Source organism: Argentina silus (genome assembly GCF_951799395.1).
Source record: "Argentina silus genome assembly, chromosome: Y".
Classification (NCBI taxonomy): Eukaryota; Metazoa; Chordata; class Actinopteri; order Argentiniformes; family Argentinidae; genus Argentina; species Argentina silus.
In genome coordinates this window covers 15,925,944-15,937,716 of record NC_139654.1, presented here as the reverse complement: position 1 = coordinate 15,937,716, position 11,773 = coordinate 15,925,944, and positions in this window count along the sequence as shown.

Below are 11,773 nucleotides of genomic sequence, written 5' to 3'. Positions count from 1 at the left end.
GGCTCGTCAACGTCCAGATGAGCAGGCTTGAGACGGTCCACTGTGACCCGCTCTGGCTTACCCCCCCATGTCCACAACAAAGTTCTTAGCTCCCGCCTCCAGGACGCGGAAGGGTCCATCATATGAGGGCTGTAATGGAGTCCGATGGCTGTCATGGCGGATGAAGACATATCTGGCTGACAGCAGGTCCTTGGGCATGTAGGACTGGGGAACGCAGTGGCGAGATGTTGGAATGGGGACAAAGGCCTCAGCGACGCCCCGGGACACCGCCCGATGGGAGTCGGCAGACCAGGGGGATGCGGCCTCCGGGAGGAACTCCCCCGGAACTCGCAGTGGCTGGCCGTACACCAGCTCGGCGGATGAGGCCTGGAGGTCCTTCTTGGGAGCAGAACGAAGACCGAGCATGACCCACGGGAGGCGGTCGGCCCAGTTGCTGTCCGTAAGGCTGGCCCGCAGAGCAGCTTTCATGGAGCGATGGAACCTCTCACAAAGTCCGTTACCCTGCGGGTTGTACGCCGTAGTGCGGTGGAGCTTCGCCCTCAGCCACCGCAGTCCAAAGCTCTGACGTAAACTGTGGGCCCCTGTTTACTGTGGGCCCCTGCCAGACACATGCTGGATGTCCGTGGTGAACTCGGATATGGCAGAGAGCTGACGCTGCTGTCGGCCCGACCACGGCTCCGCGGTTTTGGCCATGGCGAATGTCAGCGGCTTGTGGTCCACGAAGGCGGTGAACCGGCGGCCCTCCAACAGGAACCTGAAGTGTTGGGTGGCGAGGAAGAGACCCAGGAGCTCCCTGTCGAAAGTGCTGTACTTCCTCTCATTGTCGCGAAGCTGCTTACTAAAGAAGGCCAGGGGCTGCCAGGCCCCGCTCACCCACTGTTCACACACCGCTCCCACTGCGTAGTCTGATGCGTCTGTCGTGAGGGCGACCGGGGCAGTGCGAGATGGGTGCGCCAGCGCAGCTTTGGCTGCGTCGAAAGCTCCGTCCCTCCCCGGGGACCAGTCCACATCATCCTTGGGCCCTTTTCCCCGCAGGGCCTCGTACAAGGGCCGCATGGGGAATGAACCTGTTGTAGAAGTTCACCATGCCCAGGAACTCCTGCAGGGACTTCACAGTGCAGGGGCGTGGGAAACTGGGGACGGCGTCCACCCTGGCGGGAAGGGGGACCGCTCCCTGGGGAGTGACGTGGTGTCCAAGGAAGGTAATGGACGACAGGCCAAACTGACACTTGGCCGGGTTGACGATAAGGCCGTGCTCGCTGAGCCGCTCGAACAGCAGCCGGAGGTGTGTCAGGTGCTCCCCTGCACACGCGCTGGCCACCAGAATGTCGTCCAAATAAACAAACAAGAACGGCATGTCCCGCAGCACAGAGTCCATCAGGCGCTGAAACGTCACCACTTCCATGGTGCCGTAGGTACGTATAGGCGTGCCGTTGGCGGCGTCCATCTGTGGGCCGTGTCCGCCAGCCATGATGTCCACGGCTGAGCTGGCAGGATGCTGCACTGGGCGCCCGAGTCGACCAACAGACGCCGGCCTGAGATGGAGTCGGTGACAAACAGCAGCCTGCAGTCACGGCCAGCACCCATAGCTGCTAATGAGCGCCGGCCTTGGCGTTTCCCTGCACCCCGAAACTGCATGGTTGGCGACACTGCTTAGCCTTAGCTCCAAACCTGGCATGGTAATAACACAACCCGTCGTCGCGCTGGCGGCGGGCCGTCACCGCGGCTGCGATGCCCATGGTGTCCTCCGGAGGGGGGGGCGGGGTCGAAGCGCCCAGGGTAGGGAGCAGCGCGTGAACAAACTGCTGCCGGTTGGCAAGGAAAATCCTGTCTGCCTCCGCAGCCAGCTCACGGTAGTCCTTGGAGGAGGAGAGGGAGGAGCTGGCTAGCGCAGTGCGTACAGGCGCTGGGAGCTGCCGCAGGAAAATGTGAGTAAAAAGGAATGAGGGATCAGCCGAGCCCAGCACAGCCAGCATTTTCTCCATTAATTCGGACGGCTTGCTATCCCCTAGGCCGTTGAGGGACAGCAGGCGGTCTGCCTTCTCCATTTCTGACAGTTCGAAAAGTCTCAAGAGGAAAGCTTTGAGTACGGCGTACTTGCCGACAGCCGGTGGAGCCTCTAGCAGTGCCATCGCTCTGGCCGTCGTCGAGGCATCCAACGCCGCCACCACATGGAAGTACCTCGTCACATCCTGCGTTATACCTCTTAGCTGGAACTGGGCTTCAATGTGCTGAAACCACGGCCGTGGGTTGCGCTGCCAAAAGTCAGGCAACTTGATGGTCGCGGCGTAGATGTTAGCATTTGCCGCTTCTCCCGCCCCGCTCGGTCCAGGCATTGCAGGGTAGTCGTTGCCATCTTCGGATGTCGACATATTCTTCTCACAGGGTCACCAATGTGGGGGTGCGGTAAACAATGAGACAAGGAGGCGAAGGCAAGTCGAGTCTGTTTACTCTCCACATAAAATACAACTACCAACAACACCGAGCGGGCATTACAGTGCACCCGGAACCAAAACACATATAAACTTCCGCCCACCACCCTCTCTCTTAAAGGCACAGATGCCCTGGTGAATGTCTCTCTCTCCCCTCCCTTGTAGGTCACTACACCACCATGATTTTAACCAGCGACGTTGAGATTGTAAGTCTGGGTGATAAAGCCTCCACCCCACCAACCTCTTTATGAGGCATTCTGCCTTTTGTATTGAACTGCCAGTATAAATGGTCCCTTTCACGGCTGCATTTGTAGCTTTTCATACGACCTGGGTTGTAAGATTTAATACACATTTTGTGTGAGATCCTGTTAGTCTAGTCTAGTCTAGTCTAATTTACAGTGCATGTGCTGTATCTTTCCCATTCCAGGCACAGATCTTTGCCATAAGTAGATGGTGAAGACGGGGGGGACACGGCCCTCCACGACTTTTAATCAGGCCCGCCAATAAATTCGGACAATCAATTTAATGTGGCCTGTGCGCTGGTGTTTAAATTTCATTATCAGCCTTTCCAAAAGCATACAATGGCCAAAAAAAGAAAAGTGGACAATGAATATCGACAATTTCAAGAAAGATGGGAAACAGAATATTTATTTTGTGAATTCAAACAAAAGCCAATGTGTGTTAGACTAGAACGTCAGCGGAACCAAATGACGGCGCTCAGAGATGGTGGGGTTTAGCCCGAAGGCGTATTTAATAATAGAGGGGGAAAAGGGGTAGGGGAGAGAAGGATAATCCAAAAGAGTAGTCGTGGGTCGGTCCAGGGTTCGGCAGGCAGACGGGTAGTCGGACGAGCAGATGGTCGGGAAGCCGGGACGTCCAGTAGTCGGGGAGGGGGCTAGGTCCGTGGAAGGGTCGATGAGGGGAAACACCAGGGAGGACGGGGTATCTGGATGTGGACACAAGGGAACACGGTGACAACACAAACAAACACAGGACAGAGAGAGGTAATCTAGGGCTAGAAGCGTAAAGGAACACTCGAAGGGTTATCGTGGGACACAGTACGATCTGGCACTGGAGTGAAGATCAGGCAGGGTTTATGTAGGGTGCTGATTGGGGATCGGGTCCAGGTGCGCTGTCGACTGGGAAGACGCTCCAGTGATGACCGCCGCGGCCTTGAGGTGGTGCCAGAGGGTTGGTTGGGAGGGGGAACCGTAACAATGTGTCTCGTATGTCAAGAGTCATTGGCAGTTTTCAAAGAGGATAACCTTTGGAGGCATTTCAAAATGAAGCATGAGCATTATGGAAACATGGACATGGAACAGTGGCTGCAAAAAGTCAAAGAATTAAAATGCAACCTTCAACAACAGCAAAACATGTTTACTCGCGTCAACAGTCAGAGTGAGGGAGCTGTGAAGGCAAGCTTTATAATAGCAGAGGAAATAGCAAGAGCATGCAATCCGTTCACAGAGGGAGAGTTTATTAAAAATTGCATTAAGAAGTTATGTGATGTTGTATGCCCCGACAAGAAGCAGGCATTTGCGGATATCAGTCTCTCCCGAAATACCGTGGCTAGTCGTGTGGATGAGCTGGCGTCCGACATACAGATCCAGCTAAAAACTAAAGCCAAGGAATTTATTTTGTATTCGTTGGCTGCAGAGTACAGACAGGACGGACACTGCACAGCTTTCCACATTCATCCGGGGGGTGGATGCTCAGTTTTCCATCAATGAGGAACTTTTGGATTTGAAAGCGATTCACAGGACAATGACTGGACAGGACATTTTCACACGTGGAGCGGTGCATCAACGAAACGGAATTGCAGTGGAATAAACTTGTTGGGCTGACAACGGATGGTGCACCTGCGATGTGCGGGGAGGTCCATGGTTTGGTCGATTTGGTTCGAGAGAAGATGGGACACACGGGGGAGAACTTGACAGCCTACCACTGTTAGGCGGGTGGTAGTGCGGTGGACCCAAGTGCGGAGAGATACTCAGACGACAGCGTAAAGTGTTTCTCAAAAAGGGGGTTTTAATCACAAAGCTGGGGAATGGTATACAAACAAACACTGGGACCAAACAGTAAAACAAGGGTGGAGAAAAACAAGCTCCATTAAACAAGGTACACACTTAATAAGTGGAATAATAAGGACAACGGGATAATCACTGGGAATAGCGAAACAGACAGGGAGAATCTCTGACAAAGACATGGGGAACACACAGGCTAGATATACGAACAGGGGACAGAACACACAGGTGAAACGATTCAGGGTAGATTGGGAGGCCACTGGCCCGTATAGCCAGAGGGGGGCGCCAGAGTAACCAGACAGCAACCTCAGGCATGACAGTACCCCCCCCCCCCCCGACGAACGGCACCAGCCGTTACTTAGGTGCCCCAGGATGCAGGCGGAGGAAGTCAGTAATCAAGGCGGGGTCCAGTATACTCCGCCAGGGCACCCAAGTCCGTTCTTCCGGGCCATACCCCTCCCAATCTACCAGGTACTGCAGCCCCCTCCCCACCCGTCTACACCCCAAAATCCGGTCCACCGTGTATGCCGGCTGTCCTCCGATGAGACGAGGTGGGGGAGCAGGGCGGGGAGGGGGGGCCAGGGGGCAAGAGATAACGGGCTTGAGGAGGGAGACATGAAAGGTCGGGTGAACCCGCATGGAGGGGGGGAGCCGCAGCTTGTAGGCGACCGGGTTCACCCGCCTAATGACCTGAAAGGGGCCCACGAAGCGGGGGGACAGCTTCCGGGACTCGACCCGGAGGGGAAGGTCCCGGGTCGAGAGCCACACCTTCTGGCCCGGAGCTGTGACTTGGCTGAAGACCTCTTGAGCGCCGCCCGCACCCGTCTCCAGGTCCTGCGACACTGACTGACCTGGGCCTGGACCGATGGCACCTCTGCCTCCTCCTCTTGCTCAGGGAACAGGGGGGGTTGGTAGCCATACTGGCACTGGAAGGGGGACAGACCAGTGGAGGAGCAGAAGAGGGTGTTGTGGGTGTACTCGGCCCAGGCCAGTCACCGGCTCCAGGTCGCAGGGTTCCCGGAGACGTAGCACCTCAGCACACCCTCCAGGTCCTGGTTGATGCGCTCCGTCTGCCCGTTGGACTGGGGATGGAATCCGGACGAGAGGCTGACGGAGGCGCCGAGGCTGGTGGCGAACGCCTTCTAGAACCTGGAGGCAAACTGGGGACCCCGATCCGACACCACATCCTGGGGGAGACCGTGGATCCTGAAGACATGCTGCACCATCAGGTCCGCGGTCTCCTGGGCCGAGGGCAGCTTGGGAAGGGGGATGAAGTGCGCCGCCTTAGAAAACCGGTCCACCACTACCAGAATAGTGGTGAACCCGTCGGAGGAGAGAAGGCCTGATATAAAATCCAGAGAGATGTGGGACCAGGGGCGCTTGGGAATGGGAAGGGGCCGGAGGAGACCCGCCGGGGCCAGACGAGGGTTCTTGCTGCGCGCGCACACCGCACACGCTGCCACGAAGGCGCGCATATCCCCCTCTGCCGTGGGCCACCAGAACCTCCTCCGGATGAATTCCAAGGTCCTGGCGGCCCCTGGGTGACCCGTGAGGGAGGACACGTGTGCCCAGAGGAGCAGCCGTGCGCGCGCAGCCTTAGGTACGTAGAGTCTCCCCAGCGGACCCCCCCCGGGGTCAAGCTCCCGCCCCAGGGCCCCCCCGACCACCCGCTCTATGTCCCAGGACACAGGGGCGAGGATGAGCGCCTCCGGAATGATGGGGTCGGGAGTCTCCACCAGGTCGAACTGACGGGAGAGGGCGTCAGGTTTGATGTTCTTCGCCCCTGGACGATACGAGATGGTGAAGGTGAACCTGGTGAAGAACAGCGCCCACCTCGCCTGACGGGAGTTCAACCGCTTGGCGCCCCGGATATACTCCAGATTCTTGTGGTCCGTCCACACTTCAAACGGCTGGACGGCGCCCTCCTGCCAGTGCCTCCACTCCTCCAACGCCAGCTTAACCGCCAGCAGCTCACGGTTGCCCACGTCGTAGTTCCGCTCTGCTGGGGACAGCCGACGGGAGAAGAAGGCACAGGGATGGACCTTCCCGTCCGTAAGGCACCGCCCCCACTGCAGTGTCGGAGGCATCCACCTCCACCACGAAGGGCCGGGCAGGATCCGGATGCCCAAGGACCAGGGCGGAGGTGAAGCGCCGCTTGAGTGTGGCGAAGGCGTTCTCCGCCTCGGGGGACCAAGCGAATTGAGGGCGGCTGGACTGGGTGAGGACGGTCAAGGGAGCGGCCAGGGCACTAAACCCCCAAATGAACCGCCTATAAAAATTGGCGAACCCCAGGAAGCGTTGCAGCTGTTTCAAGGAGGAGGGTTGGGGCCAGTCCAACACTGCCTTGACTTTGGCAGAGTCCATGCACAGCTCCCCCCTGGAAACGATGAATCCCAGGAAGGAGACTGTCTCCTTCTGAAAAACGCACTTCTCCGCCTTGACATACAGTTGATGGCGGAGAAGGCGTTGCAGGACCTGGCGAACGTGCAGCCTATGTTGGGCCAGGTCCTTAGAAAAAATGAGGATATCGTCCAGATAGACAAAGACGGACTGGTCCAGGAGATCCCGAAGGATGTCGTTGACCAACGCCTGGAACACCGCCGGGGCATTGGCCAATCCGAAGGGCATGACCCGGTACTCATAGTGGCCCCTCGGTGTGTTGAACGCCGTCTTCCACTCATCCCCCTCCCGGATCCTCACCAGGTTGTACGCGTTACGTAGGTCCAGCTTGGTGAAGACCCGGGCCTGCTGCAGGGATTCAAAGGCCGATGTCATCAGGGGGAGTGGGTAGCGGTTCTTCACGGAGACGGTGTTCAGGCCCCGATGCAGGGCCGCTGTCCTCCGTCCTTCTTGGCCACGAAGAAGAACCCTGCACCCGCCGGGGATATGCATCCGTCGTATATGTCCCGCGGCGAGCGCCTCCTCAATGTACTCCTTCATGGCCAATGTCTCTGGTCGGGACAGGGAGAACAAGCGACCCCTAGGAGGCGTGGAACCTGGCAGGAGGTCGATACCGCAGTCGTAGGACCTGTGGGGTGGCAGGCTCTTGGCCCGTGACTCACTAAAGACCTCCGCCAGGTCCCAATACTCCGGGGGAACACCGGTCAGATCGGGAACAGGGGAGGTAGGTGGCAGTGGGTGGGGAATGGGAGTACGGGGACTGGATGGACAAGGGTGGACGGTCGATCCTACCCCCAGAACAACCTGCCCGGTAGCCCAGTTAATCCGGGGGTTGCTGGAAGCCAGCCAGGGGTGACCCAGGACGAGGGGGCAGTCAGGAGTCTCAATGATGTAGAAATGAGCCTCCTCCCAAGGAGCCCCCTCGACCTGGAGGCGCACGGGGATAGTGCGCTGGGTGATGAGGCCAGCTCCCAGGGGCCGACCGTCCAGAGCCCCGACCGGAATGGGCTCCGCTAGCTGGATGAGCGGGACTCCCCATCCAGCCACCAGGCTCGTGTCCATCAAGTTCCCCGCTACTCCAGAGTCGACCAGGGCGAGGACCCCCTGTGGGTCGGAGCCCCACTGCACTGCGATCCGGAGAAAGGTCCGGGAATCTCCAGGAATGGAGGGTGGATCCCGTCCCGCCAGCACCCCCCCCAGATACTAGCGGGACCCTCCGTTTCCCGACTTCTCCGGGCAGGCAGCGCAGCGGTGACCCGACCGGCCGCAGTACAGGCAGCGCCCCTCGCTCAGGCGGCGCTGTCTCTCCGCCTTCAAGAGGTGCGCTGCTCCCAACTGCATGGGCTCCTCCTGAGGGTCCTCCCCAGGGAGACGGGGAAAGGGTTCTGGGTAGGGAGGCACAGGGGGAGGCGCGCCGCGTGTCAACCGTCGCTCCCTTAATCTCTCCCGGCGACGGTTGTCCACGTGTATAGAGAGGTCGATGAGGTCGTCCAATTGCTCAGGGAGCTCTCGGAAGGCGAGATCATCCTTCATCACCTCCGAGAGACCCTGGGCAAAGAGGACGACCAGCGCTCTCTCCTCCCAACCTGTGTCCCTCGCCAGGGTCCTGAACTCCACGGCGTAGTCCGCCACGGAGCGCTCACCCTGCCGACAGGCCGTGAGGCGACGGCCGGCCTCATGCCCCGACGCCGCCCGGGAGGTGTCGAAAACCTTGCGTATCTCCCGAGTGAACAGAGTGACGTCAGAGCATGCCGGCGTCTGACGCTCCCACTCGGCCGTAGCTCAAGAGAGAGCCCGGCCCATCAACAGGGTGATGATGTACGCCACCCTGGAGCGCTCCGTGGGAAAGGATGAGGGCTGCAGACTGAACACCAGGGAACATTGGGTGAGAAACTCTCTGCACCCCTCCGGACGTCCGCCGTATCGTTCAGGCGGTGGTAGGTGCGGCTCCCGTGCTGGGGTCTGGGGAGCTGGAGCAGGTGGTGTCGGTGCAGGTGTAGTGGCGGCCTCCCGAGCCTCCGACATGGAGCGGACCATGATGGTAAGTCGATGGAGGCTCTCGGCCACCTGCTGCATTCCCTGCTCGTGCTGGGTTAAACTTCACACTGTGCTGCGGATTCCTCCTGCAGCCTAAGTATCTCCGCTGGGTCCATGTTGGTCAGAGATTCTGTTAGGTGGGTGGTAGTGCGGTGGACCCAAGTGCGGAGAGATACTCAGACGACAGCGTAAAGTGTTTCTCAAAAAGGGGGTTTTAATCACAAAACTGGGGAATGGTATACAAACAAACACTGGGACCAAACGGTAAAACAAGGTACACACTTAATAAGTGGAATAATAAGGACAACGGGATAATCACTGGGAATAGCGAAACAGACGGGCAGACACGGTACTTCCACACCGACAGGGAGAATCTCTGACAAAGACATGGGGAACACACAGGTGAAACGATTCAGGGTAGATTGGGAGGCCACTGGCCCGTATAGCCAGAGGGGGCGCCAGAGTCACCAGGCGTGACAACCACTGCATCATCCACCAGGAAGCCCTCTGTGGAAAGGTGTTGGGCATGGGACATGTAATGACAGTTGTAACCAAAATGGTGAACTTTATTCGTTCACGGGGCTTGAATCACCGGCAATTCAGGGCACTTTTAGAGGAGGAAAACTCCTCTAAAAGGATGTGCCATACTACATGGAGGTGCGCTGGTTGAGTCGGGGGAAAGTGTTGCGAAGATTTTATGATACCCGCGTTGAAATCATACGTTTCATGGAAAGCAAACAAAAGGTCATCCCCCAGCTTTAGGATGAAAAGTGGCTGATTGATTTGATTTGTGTGACGTAAGGGAGCACCTCAATGCCCTGAATGTAAAACTCCAGGGTCAAAAGCAGCTGATCACTGAAATGCAAGACTCAGTAAAGGTGTTTCAAATAAAACTGGCAACTTGTCTCACTTTCCTACTTACCAGTCAGTCAGTGAAACAGTCACCATCCCATTCCCGACCAAAGTGTATGCTGACAAACTGAACACACTCAAAGCGGAATTCAGCAGGAGATTTGCTGATTTTGAATCTCAGAAATTCAACCTTGGTCTGTTCGCAAATCCATTTGCAATTGATGTTGGCACTGCCCCTGAGCACTTGCAGTTGGAACTCATTGAATTGCAATGTAACGGTGCTCTCAAGACCCATTACCAGTCAGTTGGGGCTGCTGAGTTTGCACCTCTACTCCCCGAATCAATGCCACAGATTCGCCTTCAGGCTGCACGCATCATGTCTATATTCGGAAGCACCTACTCGTGCTAACAGATGTTCTCCGTAATGAACAAGACATCCCACAGATCCCGCCTCACAGACCAACATCTGGTCTCGGTATTGAAAGTGGCCATAGCAAAGGACATTAACCCTCTGAACCCCACAACCCGCCGGCAGGTTTGAAAGGCATGTTGTCTTTAAAAAATCGCCAAAATGACACCATTTATCATAGCTAGAAACTGTGAAAAATATAAATTGTCGTCGGATTTTCAAATTTCCGACGGTCCTTGAACTAATCATGTGCACCGAACACTTCCGTCAGGAAAAATAACCGAATCTAAGCTTAAAATAGTGATATTTAATCAAAATAAATCACTTTATTCTACATGTCTCATTTAAAATTTCGCCAAAAATAAACTGTTTGCACGATCCAGATTCTGTAAAAAAAATATAAATAAATTTGGCGCTCCTCAGCGCAACTGGGAAGCCTTATTGACTCGGCTCTTAATGACTTGGCTGAGACCAACAGTGACAAAATTCAGCGAACAGAAAAAGAAAACATACTTCAGCAATAAAATAAATCCACACCTGCCCCACCATCCAGACCATCCACACTTGCTACACCATCCACACCTGCCCCACAGACCTGCATCCCTGTGGCTATAAACCCAGATGTGGGAAGGTCAAAAAAGGCCACAGAAGGAAGGCTTTCCTGTGTTCGATGCAAAAAAACAAAAACAAAAAAAAAGACTGCATGGAAGTGCAGAAAGTGTGGTGTGGCACTGTGCCTGATTTTAGACAGGAACTGCTTTGGTGACTGGCATGACTCTGGTGCCTCTGCATGGTGAAATGGCTTTCTAGAGTTGATGTGCAGAGTAGTGTGTAGAGAAACCTGTAAATAGTTAAATATGTATAGCATGTGGTGCCCCCCCCCTTTTTTTTTTCCTTACCAATATTGGTAACACTTGAAAAATGTTGTGTATAGATTCCGTCTTTTTTCAAAGAAATTCAATGTACGTTTTTTCTTCTTTCATGATTTATGACATTCTAACTGTGTTATACTGCACAAAAGACATGTTTGAGTTCTCCCTACTTCTAGCCATGATTGTGATGTTTCCATAGAGGTGCAGGACTTACAGGTGCAGTGAAAAATGAGCCCACTGTGAGTAAAAATGTAACAGGAGCAAAAAACGCCCAGAAACTGCTTGGGGTTCAGAGGGTTAACTCTAGAATTGACAAAATCATTTCTAAGAAAAGGTGCAGAGTGTCTGGTAAGAGTTGAACTAAAAAGCAAGCACAATGCCTATTTTGCTTAGGTTTGGCATTATGGGCCCTATTGTTGTGTCCTTTCAAGTTTCCAAAGTAAGCCATACAATTTGAGTTGTTGCATTGACTATTTTGCTTTATCAAATTGTTTTTGCTGAAAACCATGACCTTATTTGTTGTTTTGTTAAAGACAGTACTGTACAAGTACTGTGATGCAAATGGGCTTTGTTTAATTGTAAAGTTATTTTATACAAAAAATGGTTCAGCACTTGATAAATACTATTTTGCTTGTAAGTTTTGCTGGTAAGAATTACCCACAAACATGGAAAAAACATAATATTTGAACTGTGCATGCATGCAATATTTCTTATTTAATACAGTTACTAGTCTACTTATATTTCTTC